This window comes from Equus caballus, chromosome 13 (assembly GCF_041296265.1).
Source record: "Equus caballus isolate H_3958 breed thoroughbred chromosome 13, TB-T2T, whole genome shotgun sequence".
NCBI classification, from domain to species: Eukaryota; Metazoa; Chordata; class Mammalia; order Perissodactyla; family Equidae; genus Equus; species Equus caballus.
The window spans coordinates 19,651,107-19,665,650 of record NC_091696.1 but is presented as its reverse complement, the minus strand read 5'-3'; positions in this window follow the sequence as shown (position 1 = coordinate 19,665,650).

Below are 14,544 nucleotides of genomic sequence, written 5' to 3'. Positions count from 1 at the left end.
AGATGCTGTGGGGCCCAACTCGCCCTTTGGAAAGAAGCCTGAACGTTGTGCCTTTCAGCTCTAGGGCAATGTAGCACACCCAGAGCAGAAGTCCTACTTCAGAAAGATCAGGCCTGCAAAGAAACTGCGTTTCACAGGCCTTTGGAAGAGATGTTCCCGGTAGGCTGTAAGAACACTGTGCAGAGCGAGTTGTTTCTTAGGTTCCCAAAGAGCTGGAAGCAAGATGCTGTGGGGCCCAACTCGCCCTTTGGAAAGAAGCCTACACTTGGGGCCTTTCAGCTCTAGGACAACGTAGCACACCCAGAGCAGAAGTGCTACTTCAGCCAGATCAGGCCTGCAAAGAAATTGCGTTACACAGGCCTTTGGAAGAGATGTTCCCGGGAGGCTGTAGGAGCACTGTGCAGAGCGAGTTGTTTCTTAGCTTCCCAAAGAGCTGGAACCAAGATGCTGTAGGGCCCAACTCGCCCTTTGGAAAGAAGCCTGCACGTTGTGCCTTTCAGCTCTAGGGCAATGTAGCACACCCAGAGCAGCAGTCCTACTTCAGCCAGATCAGGCCTGCAAAGAAACTGCGTTTCACAGGCCTTTGGAAGAGATGTTCCCGGTAGGCTGTAAGAGCACTGTGCAGAGCGAGTTGTTTCTTAGCTTCCCAAAGAGCTGGAAGCAAGATGCTGTGGGGCCCAACTCGCCCTTTGGAAAGAAGCCTGCACGTTGTGCCTTTCAGCTCTAGGGCAATGTAGCACACCCAGAGCAGAAGTCCTACTTCAGCCAGATCAGGCCTGCAAAGAAACTGCGTTTCACAGGCCTTTGAAGAGATGTTCCCGGTAGGGTGTAAGAGCACTGTGCAGAGCGAGTTGTTTCTTAGCTTCCCAAAGAGCTGGAAGCAAGATGCTGTGGGGCCCAACTCGCCCTTTGGAAAGAAGCCTGCACGTTGGGCCTTTCAGCTCTAGTGCAATGTAGCACACCCAGAGCAGGAGTCCTACTTCAGCCAGATCAGGCCTGCAAAGAAACTGCGTTTCACAGGCCTTTGGAAGAGATGTTCCCGGTAGGCTGTAAGAGCACTGTGCAGAGCGAGTTGTTTCTTAGGTTCCCAAAGAGCTGGAAGCAAGATGCTTGGGGCCCAACTCGCCCATTGGAAAGAAGCCTTCACGTTGTGCCTTTCAGCTCTAGGGCAATGTAGCACAATCAGAGCAGAAGTCCTACTTCAGCCAGATCAGGCCTGCAAAGAAACTGCGTTTCACAGGCCTTTGGAAGAGATGTTACCGGTAGGCTGTAAGAGCACTGTGCAGAGCGAGTTGTTTCTTAGCTTCCCAAAGAGCTGGAAGCAAGATGCTGTGGGGCCCAACTCGCCCTTTGAAAAGAAGCCTGCACGTTGGGCCTTTCAGCTCCAGGGCAACGTAGCACAAGCAGAGCAGAAGTGCTACTTCAGTCAGATGAGGCCTGCAAAGAAACTGCGTTTCACAGGCCTTTGGAAGAGATGTTCCCGGTAGGCTGTATGAGCACTGTGCAGAGCGAGTTGTTTCTTAGCTTCCCAAAGAGCTGGAAGCAAGATGCTGTGGGGCCCAACTCGCCCTTTGGAAACAAGCCTGCACGTTGTGCCTTTCAGCTCTAGGGCAATGTAGCACACCCAGAGCAGAAGTCCTACTTCAGCCAGATCAGGCCTGCAAAGAAACTGCGTTTCACAGGCCTTTGGAAGAGAAGTTCCCGGTAGGCTCTAAGAGCACTGTGCAGAGCGAGTTGTTTCTTAGCTTCCCAAAGATCTGGAAGCAAGATTCTGTGGGGCCCAACTCGCCCTTTGGAAAGAAGCCTGCACGTTGTGCCTTTCAGCTCTAGGGCAATGTAGCACACCCAGAGCAGAAGTCCTACTTCAGCCAGATCAGGCCTGCAAAGAAACTGCGTTTCACAGGCCTTTGGAAGAGATGTTCCCGGTAGGCTGTAAGAGCACTGTGCGGAGCGAGTTGTTTCTTAGCTTCCCAAAGAGCTGGAAGCAAGATGCTGTGGGGCCCAACTCGCCCTTTGGAAAGAAGCCTGCACGTTGTGCCTTTCAGCTCTAGGGCAATGTAGCACACCCAGAGCAGAAGTCCTACTTCAGCCAGATCAGGCCTGGAAAGAAACTGCGTTTCACAGGCCTTTGGAAGAGATGTTCCCGGTAGGGTGTAAGAGCACTGTGCAGAGCGAGTTGTCTCTTAGCTTCCCAAAGAGCTGGAAGCAAGATGCTGTGGGGCCCAACTCGCCCTTTGGAAACAAGCCTGCACGTTGGGCCTTTCAGCTCTAGGGCAACGTAGCACACCCAGAGCAGAAGTGCTACTTCAGCCAGATCAGGCCTGCAAAGAAATTGCGTTACACAGGCCTTTGGAAGAGATGTTCCCGGTAGGCTGTAAGAGCACTGTGCAGAGCGAGTTGTTTCTTAGCTTCCCAAAGAGCTGGAAGCAAGATGCTGTGGGGCCCCACTCGCCCTTTGGAAAGAAGCCTGCACGTTGGGCCTTTCAGCTCTAGGGCAATGTAGCACACCCAGAGCAGAAGTCCTACTTCAGCCAGATCAGGCCTGCAAAGAAACTGCGTTTCGAAGGCTTTTGGAAGAGATTTTCCCGGTAGGCTGTAAGAGCACTGTGCAGAGCGAGTTGTTTCTTAGCTTCCCAAAGAGCTGGAAGCAAGATGCTGTGGGGCCCCACTGGCCCTTTGTAAAGAAACCTGCACGTTGGGCCTTTCAGCTCTAGGGCAATGTAGCACACTCAGAGCAGAAGTCCTACTTCAGCCAGATCAGGCCTACAAAGAAACTGCGTTTCACAGGCCTTTGGAAGAGATGTTCCCGGTAGGCTGTAAGAGCACTGTGCAGAGCGAGTTGTTTCTTAGCTTCCCAAAGAGCTAGAAGCAAGATGCTGTGGGGCCCAACTCGCCCTTTGGAAAGAAGCCTGCACGTTGGGCCTTTCAGCTCTAGGGCAATGTAGCACACCCAGAGCAGGAGTCCTACTTCAGCCAGATCAGGCCTGCAAAGAAACTGCGTTTCACAGGCCGTTGAAAGAGATGTTCCCGGTAGGGTGTAAGAGCACTGTGCAGAGCGAGTTGTTTCTTAGCTTCCCAAAGAGCTGGAAGCCAGATGCTGTGGGGCCCAACTCGCCCTTTGGAAAGAAGCCTGCACGTTGTGCCTTTCAGCTCTAGGACAATGTAGCACACCCAGAGCAGAGTCCTACTTCAGCCAGATCAGGCCTGCAAAGAAACTGCGTTTCACAGGCCCTTGGAAGAGATGTTCCCGGTAGGCTGTAGGAGCACGGTGCAGAGCGAGTTGTTTCTTAGCTTCCCAAAGAGCTGGAAGCAAGATGCTGTGGGGCCCAACTCGCCTTTGGAAAGAAGCCTGCACGTTGTGCCTTTCAGCTCTAGGGCAATTTAGCACACCCAGAGCAGAACTCCTTCTTCAGCCAGATAAGGCCTGCAAAGAAACTGCGTTTTACAGGCCCTTGGAAGAGATCTTCCCAGTAGGCTGTAAGAGCTCTGTGCAGAGCGAGTTGTTTCTTAGCTTCCCAAAGAGCTGGAAGCAAGATGCTGTGGGGCCCAACTCGCCCTTTGCAAAGAAGCCTGGACGTTGGGCCTTTCAGCTCTAGGGCAATGTAGCACACCCAGAGCAGAAGTCCTACTTCAGCCAGATCAGGCCTGCAAAGAAACTGCGTTTCACAGGCCTTTGGAAGAGATGTTCCCGGTAGGCTGTAAGAGCACTGTGCAGAGCGAGTTGTTTCTTAGCTTCCCAAAGAGCTGGAAGCAAGATGCTGTGGGGCCCAACTCGCCCTTTGGAAAGAAGCCTGCACGTTGGGTCTTTCAGCCCTAGGGCAATGTAGCACACCCAGAGCAGAAGTCCTACTCCAGCCAGATCAGGCCTGCAAAGAAACTGCGTTTCACAGGCCTTTGGAAGAGATGTTCCCGGTAGGCTGTAAGAGCACTGTGCAGAGCGAGTTGTTTCTTAGCTTCCCAAAGAGCTGGAAGCAAGATGCTGTGGGGCCCAACTCGCCCTTTGGAAAGAAGCCTGCACGTTGTGTCTTTCAGCTCTAGGGCAACGTAGCACAAGCAGAGGAGAAGTGCTACTTCAGCCAGATCACGCCTGCAAAGAAACTGCATTTCTCAGGCCTTTGGAAGAGATGTTCCCGGTAGGCTGTAAGAGCACTGTGCAGAGCGAGTTGTTTCTTAGCTTCCCAAAGAGCTGGAAGCAAGATGCTGTGGGGTCCCACTCGCCCTTTGGAAAGAAGCCTGCACGTTGGGCCTTTCAGCTCTAGGGCAATGTAGCACACCCAGAGCAGAAGTCCTACTTCAGCCAGATCAGGCCTGCAAAGAAACTGCGTTTCGAAGGCGTTTGGAAGAGATTTTCCCGGTAGGCTGTAAGAGCACTGTGCAGAGCGAGTTGTTTCTTAGCTTACCAAAGAGCTGGAAGCAAGATGCTGTGGGGCCCAACTCGCCCTTAGGAAAGAAGCCTGCACGTTGGGCCTTTCAGCTGTAGGGCAATGTAGCACACCCAGAGCAGAAGTCCTACTTCAGCCAGATCAGGCCTGAAAAGGAAATGCGTTTCACAGGCCTTTGGAAGAGATGTTCCCGGTAGGCTGTAAGAACACTGTGCAGAGCGAGTTGTTTCTTAGGTTCCCAAAGAGCTGGAAGAAAGATGCTGTGGGGCCCAACTCGCCCTTTGGAAAGAAGCCTGCACGTTGGGCCTTTCAGCTCTAGGGCAACGTAGCACACCCAGAGCAGAAGTCCTACTTCAGCCAGATCAGGCCTGCAAAGAAACTGCGTTTAACAGGCCTTTGAAGAGATGTTCCCGGTAGGGCGTAAGAGCACTGTGCAGAGCGAGTTGTTTCTTATCTTCCCAAAGAGCTGGAAGCAAGATGCTGTGGGGCCCAACTCGCCCTTTGGAAAGAAGCCTGCACGTTGGGCCTTTCAGCTCTAGTGCAATGTAGCACACCCAGAGCAGGAGTCCTACTTCAGCCAGATCAGGGCTGCAAAGAAACTGCGTTTCACAGGCCTTTGGAAGAGATGTTCCCGGTAGGCTGTAAGAGCACTGTGCAGAGCGAGTTGTTTCTTAGGTTCACAAAGAGCTGGAAGCAAGATGCTGTGGGGCCCAACTCGCCCTTTGGAAAGAAGCCTGCACGTTGTGCCTTTCAGCTCTAGGGCAATGTAGCACACCCAGAGCAGAAGTCCTACTTCAGCCAGATCAGGCCTGCAAAGAAACTGCGTTTCACAGGCCTTTGGAAGTGATTTTCCCGGTACGCTGTAAGAGCACTGTGCAGAGCGAGTTGTTTCTTAGCTTCCCAAAGAGCTGGAAGCAAGATGCTGTGGGGCCCAACTCGCCCTTTGGAAAGAAGCCTGAACGTTGTGCCTTTCAGCTCTAGGGCAATGTAGCACACCCAGAGCAGAAGTCCTACTTCAGAAAGATCAGGCCTGCAAAGAAACTGCGTTTCACAGGCCTTTGGAAGAGATGTTCCCGGTAGGGTGTAAGAGCACTGTGCAGAGCGAGCTGTTTCTTAGCTTCCCAAAGAGCTGGAAGCAAGATGCTGTGGGGCCCAACTCGCCCTTTGGAAAGAAGCCTGCACGTTGGGTCTTTCAGCCCTAGGGCAATGTAGCACACCCAGAGCAGAAGTCCTACTCCAGCCAGATCAGGCCTGCAAAGAAACTGCGTTTCACAGGCCTTTGGAAGAGATGTTCCCGGTAGGCTGTAAGAGCACTGTGCAGAGCGAGTTGTTTCTTAGCTTCCCAAAGAGCTGGAAGCAAGATGCTGTGGGGCCCAACTCGCCCTTTGGAAAGAAGCCTGCACGTTTTGCCTTTCAGCTCTAGGGCAATGTAGCACACCCAGAGCAGAAGTCCTACTTCAGCCAGATCAGGCCAGCAAAGAAACTGCGTTTCACAGGCCTTTGGAAGAGATGTTCCCGGTAGGCTGTAAGAGCACTGTGCAGAGCGAGTTGTTTCTTAGCTTCCCAAAGAGCTGGAAGAAAGATGCTGTGGGGCCCAACTCGCCCTTTGGAAAGAAGCCTGCACGTTGTGCCTTTCAGCTCTAGGGCAATGTAGCACACCCAGAGCAGAAGTCCTACTTCAGCCAGATCAGGCCTGCAAAGAAACTGCGTTTCACAGGCCTTTGGAAGAGATGTTCCCACTAGGCTGTAACCACTGAGCAGAGCGAGTTGTTTCTTAGCTTCCCAAAGAGCTGGAAGCCAGATGCTGTGGGGCCCAACTCGCCCTTTGGAAAGAAGCCTGCACGTTGGGCCTTTCAGCTCTAGGACAATGTAGCACACCCAAAGCAGAGTCCTACTCCAGCCAGATCAGGCCTGCAAAGAAACTGCGTTTCACAGGCCCTTGGAAGAGATGTTCCCGGTAGGCTGTAAGAGCACGGTGCAGAGCGAGTTGTTTCTTAGCTTCCGAAAGAGCTGGAAGCAAGATGCTGTGGGGCCCAACTCGCCCTTTGGAAAGAAGCCTGCACGTTGTGCCTTTCAGCTCTAGGGCAATTTAGCACACCCAGAGCAGAAGTCCTTCTTCAGCCAGATCAGGCCTGCAAAGAAACTGCGTTTTACAGGCCCTTGGAAGAGATGTTCCCGGTAGGCTGTAAGAGCACTGTGCAGAGCGAGTTGTTTCTTAGCTTCCCAAAGAGCTGGAAGCAAGATACTGTGGAGCCCAACTCGCCCTTTGGAAAGAAGCCTGCACGTTGGGCCTTTCAGCTCTAGGGCAATGTAGCACACCCAGAGCAGAAGTCCTACTTCAGCCAGATCAGGCCTGCAAGGAAACTGCGTTTCGAAGGCTTTTGGAAGAGATTTTCCCGGTAGGCTGTAAGAGCACTGTGCAGAGCGAGTTGTTTCTTAGCTTACCAAAGAGCTGGAAGCAAGATGGGGGGGGCCCAACTCGCGCTTTGGAAAGAAGCCTTCACGTTGTCCCTTTCAGCTCTAGGGCAATGTAGCACACCCAGAGCAGAAGTCCTACTTCAGCCAGATCAGGCCTGCAAAGAAAATGCGTTTCACAGGACTTTGGAAGAGATGTTCCCGGTAGGCTGTAAGAGCACTGTGCAGAGCGAGTTGTTTCTTAGGTTCCCAAAGAGCTGGAAGCAAGATGCTGTGGGGCCCAACTCGCCCTTTGGAAAGAAGCCTGCACATTGGGCCTTTCAGGTCTAGGGCAATGTAGCACACCCAGAGCAGAAGTCCTACTTCAGCCAGATCAGGCCTGCAAAGAAACTGCGTTTCACAGGCCTTTGGAAGAGATGTTCCCGGTAGGCTGTAAGAGCACTGTGCAGAGCGAGTTGTTTCTTAGCTTCCCAAAGAGCTGGAAGCAAGATGCTGTGGGGCCCAACTCGCCCTTTGGAAAGCAGCCTGCACGTTGTGTCTTTCAGCTCTAGGGCAACGTAGCACAAGCAGAGGAGAAGTGCTACTTCAGCCAGATCACGCCTGCAAAGAAACTGCATTTCACAGGCCTTTGGAAGAGATGTTCCCGGTAGGCTGTAAGAGCACTGTGCAGAGCGAGTTGTTTCTTAGCTTCCCAAAGAGCTGGAAGCAAGATGCTGTGGGGCCCAACTCGCCCTTTGGAAAGAAGCCTGCACGTTGTGCCTTTCAGCTCTAGGGCAATGTAGCACACCCAGAGCAGAAGTCCTACTTCAGCCAGATCAGGCCTGCAAAGAAACTGCGTTTCGAAGGTTTTTGGAAGAGATTTTCCCGGTAGGCTGTAAGAGCACTGTGCAGAGCGAGTTGTTTCTTAGCTTCCCAAAGAGCTGGAAGCAAGATGCTGTGGGGCCCCACTGGCCCTTTGGAAAGAAGCCTGCACGTTGGGCCTTTCAGCTCTAGGGCAATGTAGCACACCCAGAGCAGAAGTCCTACTTCAGCCAGATCAGGCCTGCAAAGAAACTGCGTTTCACAGGCCTTTGGAAGAGATGTTCCCGGTAGGGTGTAAGAGCACTGTGCAGAGCGAGTTGTTTCTTAGCTTCCCAAAGAGCTGGAAGCAAGATGCTGTGGGGCCCAACTCGCCCTTTGGAAAGAAGCCTGCACGTTGGGCCTTTCAGCTCTAGGGCAATGTAGCACACCCAGAGCAGGAGTCCTACTTCAGCCAGATCAGGCCTGCAAAGAAACTGCGTTTCACAGGCCGTTGGAAGATATGTTTCCGGTAGGGTGTAAGAGCACTGTGCAGAGCGAGTTGTTTCTTAGCTTCCCTAAGAACTGGAAGCAAGATGCTGTGGGGCCCAACTCGCCCTTTGGAAAGAAGCCTGCACGTTGGGCCTTTCAGCTCTAGGGCAATGTAGCGCACCCAGAGCAGAAGTCCTACTTCAGCCAGATCAGGCCTGCAAAGAAAATGCGTTTCACAGGCCTTTGGAAGAGATGTTCCCGGTAGGCTGTAAGAACACTGTGCAGAGCGAGTTGTTTCTTAGGTTCCCAAAGAGCTGGAAGCAAGATGCTGTCGGGCCCAACTCGCCCTTTGGAAAGAAGCCTGCACGTTGGGCCTTTCAGCTCTAGGGCAACGTAGCACACCCAGAGCAGAAGTGCTACTTCAGCCAGATAAGGCCTGCAAAGAAATTGCGTTACACAGGCCTTTGGAAGAGATGTTCCCGGTAGGCTGTAAGAGCACTGTGCAGAGCGAGTTGTTTCTTAGCTTCCCAAAGAGCTGGAACCAAGATGCTGTAGGGCCCAACTCGCCCTTTGGAAAGAAGCCTGCACGTTGTGCCTTTCAGCTCTAGGACAATGTAGCACACCCAGAGCAGGGTCCTACTTCAGCCAGATCAGGCCTGCAAGGAAACTGCGTTTCACAGGCCCTTGGAAGAGATGTTCCCGGTAGGCTGTAAGAGCACGGTGCAGAGCGAGTTGTTTCTTAGCTTCTGAAAGAGCTGGAAGCAAGATGCTGTGGGGCCCAACTCGCCCTTTGGAAAGAAGCCTGCACGTTGTGCCTTTCAGCTCTAGGGCAATTTAGCACACCCAGAGCAGAAGTCCTTCTTCAGCCAGATCAGGCCTGCAAAGAAACTGCGTTTCACAGGCCTTTGGAAGAGATGTTCCCGGTAGGCTGTAAGAGCAGTGTGCAGAGCGAGTTGTTTCTTAGCTTCCCAAAGAGCTGGAAGCAAGATGCTGTGGGGCCCAACTCGCCCTTTGGAAAGAAGCCTGCACGTTGTGCCTTTCAGCTCTAGGGCAATGTAGCACACCCAGAGCAGAAGTCCTACTTCAGCAAGATCAGGCCTGCAAAGAAACTGCGTTTCCAAGGCTTTTGGAAGAGATTTTCCCGGTAGGCTGTAAGAGCACTGTGCAGAGCGAGTTGTTTCTTAGCTTCCCAAAGAGCTGGAAGCAAGATGCTGTGGGGCCCAACTCGCCCTTTGGAAAGAAGCCTGCACGTTGGGTCTTTCAGCTCTAGGGCAATGTAGCACACCCAGAGCAGGAGTCCTACTTCAGCCAGATCAGGCCTGCAAAGAAACTGCGTTTCACAGGCCGTTGGAAGAGATGTTCCCGGTAGGGTGTAAGAGGACTGTGCAGAGCGAGTTGTTTCTTAGCTTCCCAAAGAGCTGGAAGCAAGATGCTGTGGGGCCCAACTCGCCCTTTGGAAAGAAGCCTGCACGTTGGGCCTTTCAGCTCTAGGGCAACGTAGCACACCCAGAGCAGAAGTGCTACTTCAGTCAGATCAGGCCTGCAAAGAAATTGCGTTACACAGGCCTTTGGAAGAGATGTTCCCAGTAGGCTGTAAGAGCACTGTGCAGAGCGAGTTGTTTCTTAGCTTCCCAAAGAGCTGGAACCAAGATGCTGTAGGCCCCAACTCGCCCTTTGGAAAGAAGCCTGCACGTTGTGCCTTTCAGCTCTAGGGCAATGTAGCACACCCAGAGCAGCAGTCCTACTTCAGCCAGATCAGGCCTACAAAGAAACTGCGTTTCACAGGCCTTTGGAAGAGATGCTCCCGGTAGGCTGTAAGGGCACTGTGCAGAGCGAGTTGTTTCTTAGCTTCCCAAAGAGCTGGAAGCAAGATGCTGTGGGGCCCAACTCGCCCTTTGGAAAGAAGCCTGCACGTTGTGCCTTTCAGCTCTAGGGCAATGTAGCACACCCAGAGCAGAAGTCCTACTTCAGCCAGATCAGGCCTGCAAAGAAACTGTGTTTCACAGGCCTTTGGAAGAGAAGTTGCCGGTAGGCTCTAAGAGCACTCTGCAGAGCGAGTTGTTTCTTAGCTTCCCAAAGAGCTGGAAGCAAGATGCTGTGGGGCCCAACTCGCCCTTTGGAAAGAAGCCTGCACGTTGTTTCTTTCAGCTCTAGGGCAATGTAGCACACCCAGAGCAGAAGTCCTACTTCAGCCAGATCAGGCCTGCAAAGAAAGTGCGTTTCACAGTCCTTTGGAAGAGATGTTCCCGGTAGGCTGTAAGGGCACTGTGCAGAGCGAGTTGTTTCTTAGGTTCCCAAAGAGCTGGAAGCAAGATGCTGTGGGGCCCAAGTCGCCCTTTGGAAAGAAGCCTGCACGTTGTGCCTTTCAGCTCTAGGGCAATGTAGCACACCCAGAGCAGAAGTCCTACTTCAGCCAGATCAGGCCTGAAAAGAAACTGCGTTTCACAGGCCTTTGGAAGAGATGTTCCCGGTAGGGTGTAAAGAGCACTGTGCAGAGCGAGTTGTTTCTTAGCTTCCCAAAGAGCTGGAAGCAAGATGCTGTGGGGCCCAACTCGCCCTTTGGAAAGAAGCCTGCACTTTGGGACTTTCAGCTCTAGGGCAATGTAGCACACCCAGAGCAGAAGTCCTACTTCAGCCAGATCAGGCCTGCAAAGAAACTGCGTTTCACAGGCCTTTGGAAGAGATGTTCCCGGTAGGCTGTAAGAGCACTGTGCAGAGCTAGTTGTTTCTTAGCTTCCCAAAGAGCTGGAAGCAAGATGCTGTGGGGCCCAACTCGCCCTTTGGAAAGAAGCCTGCACGTTGTGCCTTTCAGCTCTAGGGCAATGTAGCACACCCAGAGCAGAAGTCCTACTTCAGCCAGATCAGGCCTGCAAAGAAACTGCGTTTCACAGGCCTTTGGAAGAGATGCTCCCGGTAGGGTGTAAGAGCACTGTGCAGAGCGAGTTGTTTCTTAGCTTCCCAAAGAGCTGGAAGCAAGATGCTGTGGGGCCCAACTCGCCCTTTGGAAAGAAGCCTGCACGTTGGGTCTTTCAGCTCTAGGGCAATGTAGCACACCCAGAGCAGGAGTCCTACTTCAGCCAGATCAGGCCTGCAAAGAAACTGCGTTTCACAGGCCGTTGGAAGAGATGTTCCCGGTAGGATGTAAGAGGACTGTGCAGAGCGAGTTGTTTCTTGGCTTCCCAAAGAGCTGGAACCAAGATGCTGTGGGGCCCAACTCGCCCTTTGGAAAGAAGCCTGCACGTTGGGCCTTTCAGCTCTAGGGCAACGTAGCACACCCAGAGCAGAAGTGCTACTTCAGCCAGATCAGGCCTGCAAAGAACTTGCGTTACACAGGCCTTTGGAAGAGATGTTCCCGGTAGGCTGTAAGAGCACTGTGCAGAGCGAGTTGTTTCTTAGGTTCCCAAAGAGCTGGAACCAAGATGCTGTAGGCCCCAACTCGCCCTTTGGAAAGAAGCCTGCACGTTGTGCCTTTCAGCTCTAGGGCAATGTAGCACACCCAGAGCAGCAGTCCTACTTCAGCCAGATCAGGCCTACAAGGAAACTGCGTTTCACAGGCCTTTGGAAGAGATGCTCCCGGTAGGCTGTAAGGGCACTGTGCAGAGCGAGTTGTTTCTTAGCTTCCCAAAGAGCTGGAAGCAAGATGCTGTGGGGCCCAACTCGCCCTTTGGAAAGAAGCCTGCACGTTGGGCCTTTCAGCTCTAGGGCACCGTAGCACAAGCAGAGCAGAAGTCCTACTTCAGCCAGATCAGGCCTGCAAAGAAACTGCGTTTCACAGGCCTTTGGAAGAGAAATTCCCGGTAGGCTCTAAGAGCACTGTGCAGAGCGAGTTGTTTCTTAGCTTCCCAAAGAGCTGGAAGCAAGATGCTGTGGGGCCCAACTCGCCCTTTGGAAAGAAGCCTGCACGTTGGGCCTTTCAGCTCTAGGGCAATGTAGCACACCCAGAGCAGAAGTCCTACTTCAGCCAGATCAGGCCTGCAAAGAAAATGCGTTTCACATGCCTTTGGAAGAGATGTTCCCGGTAGGCTGTAAGAACACTGTGCAGAGCGAGTTGTTTCTTAGCTTCCCAAAGAGCTGGAAGCAAGATGCTGTTGGGCCCAACTCGCCCTTTGGAAAGAAGACTGCACGTTGTGCCTTTCAGCTCTAGGGCAATGTAGCACACCCAGAGCAGAAGTCCTACTTCAGCCAGATCAGGCCTGCAAAGAAACTGCGTTTCACAGGCCTTTGGAAGAGATGTTCCCGGTAGGCTGTAAGGGCACTGTGCAGAGCGACTTGTTTCTTAGGTTCCCAAAGAGCTGGAAGCAAGATGCTGTGGGGCCCAAGTCGCCCTTTGGAAAGAAGCCTGCACGTTGTGCCTTTCAGCTCTAGGGCAATGTAGCACACCCAGAGCAGAAGTCCTACTTCAGCCAGATCAGGCCTGCAAAGAAACTGCGTTTCACAGGCCTTTGGAAGAGATGTTCCCGGTAGGGTGTAAGAGCACTGTGCAGAGCGAGTTGTTTCTTAGCTTCCCAAAGAGCTGGAAGCAAGATGCTGTGGGGCCCAACTCGCCCTTTGGAAAGAAGCCTGCACGTTGGGCCTTTCAGCTCTAGGGCAATGTAGCACACCCAGAGCAGAAGTCCTACTTCAGCCAGATCAGGCCTGCAAAGAAACTGCGTTTCACAGGCCTTTGGAAGAGATGTTCCCGGTAGGGTGTAAGAGCACTGTGCAGAGCGAGTTGTTTCTTAGCTTCCCAAAGAGCTGGAAGCAAGATGCTGTGGGGCCCAACTCGCCCTTTGGAAAGAAGCCTGCACGTTGGGCCTTTCAGCTCTAGGGCAACGTAGCACACCCAGAGCAGAAGTGGTACTTCAGCCAGATCAGGCCTGCAAAGAAATTGCGTTACACAGGCCTTTGGAAGAGATGGTCCCGGTAGGCTGTAAGAGCACTGTGCAGAGCGAGTTGTTTCTTAGCTTCCCAAAGAGCTGGAACCAAGATGCTGTAGGGCCCAACTCGCCCTTTGGAAAGAAGCCTGCACGTTGTGCCTTTAAGCTCTAGGGCAATGTAGCACACCCAGAGCAGCAGTCCTACTTCAGCCAGATCAGGCCTGCAAAGAAACTGCGTTTCACAGGCCTTTGGAAGAGATGTTCCCGGTAGGCTGTAAGAGCACTGTGCAGAGCGAGTTGTTTCTTAGCTTCCCAAAGAGCTGGAAGAAAGATGCTGTGGGGCCCAACTCGCCCTTTGGAAAGAAGCCTGCACTTTGGGCCTTTCAGCTCTAGGGCAATGTAGCACACCCAGAGCAGAAGTCCTACTTCAGCCAGATCAGGCCTGCAAAGAATCTGCGTTTCACAGACCTTTGGAAGAGATGTTCCCGGTAGGCTGTAAGAGCACTGTGCAGAGCGACTTGTTTCTTAGCTTCCCAAAGAGCTGGAAGCAAGATGCTGTGGGGCCCCACTGGCCCTTTGGAAAGAAGCCTGCACGTTGTGTCTTTCAGCTCTAGGGCAACGTAGCACAAGCAGAGGAGAAGTGCTACGTCAGTCAGATCACGCCTGCAAAGAAACTGCATTTCACAGGCCTTTGGAAGAGATGTTCCCGGTAGGGTGTAAGAGCACTGTGCAGAGCGAGTTGTTTCTTAGCTTCCCAAAGAGCTGGAAGCAAGATGCTGTGGGGCCCAACTCGCCCTTTGGAAAGAAGCCTGCACGTTGGGCCTTTCAGCTCTAGGGCAACGTATCACACCCAGAGCAGAAGTGCTACTTCAGTCAGATCAGGACTGCAAAGAAATTGCGTTACACAGGCCTTTGCAAGAGATGTTCCCGGTAGGCTGTAAGAGTACTGTGCAGAGCGAGTTGTTTCTTAGCTTCCCAAAGAGCTGGAACCAAGATGCTGTAGGCCCCAACTCGCCCTTGGAAAGAAGCCTGCACGTTGTGCCTTTCAGCTCTAGGGCAATGTAGCACACCCAGAGCAGAAGTCCTACTTCAGCCAGATCAGGCCTGCAAAGAAACTGCGTTACACAGGCCTTTGGAAGAGATGTTCCCACTAGGCTGTAACCACTGAGCAGAGCGAGTTGTTTCTTAGCTTCCCAAAGAGCTGGAAGCAAGATGCTGTGGGGCCCAACTCGCCCTTTGGAAAGAAGCCTGCACTTTGTGCCTTTCAGCTCTAGGGCAATGTAGCACACCCAGAGCAGCAGTCCTACTTCACCCAGATCAGGCCTGCAAAGAAACTGCGTTTCACAGGCCTTTGGAAGAGATGTTCCCGGTAGGCTGTAAGAGCACTGTGCAGAGCGAGTTGTTTCTTAGCTTCCCAAAGAGCTGGAGGCAAGATGCTGTGGGGCACAACTCGCCCTTTGAAAAGAAGCCTGCACGTTGGGCCTTTCAGCTCTAGGGCAACGTAGCACAAGCAGAGCAGAAGTGCTACTTCAGTCAGATCAGGCCTGCAAAGAAACTGCGTTTCACAGGCCTTTGGAAGAGATGTTCCCGGTAGGCTGTAAGAGCACTGTGCAGAGCGAGTT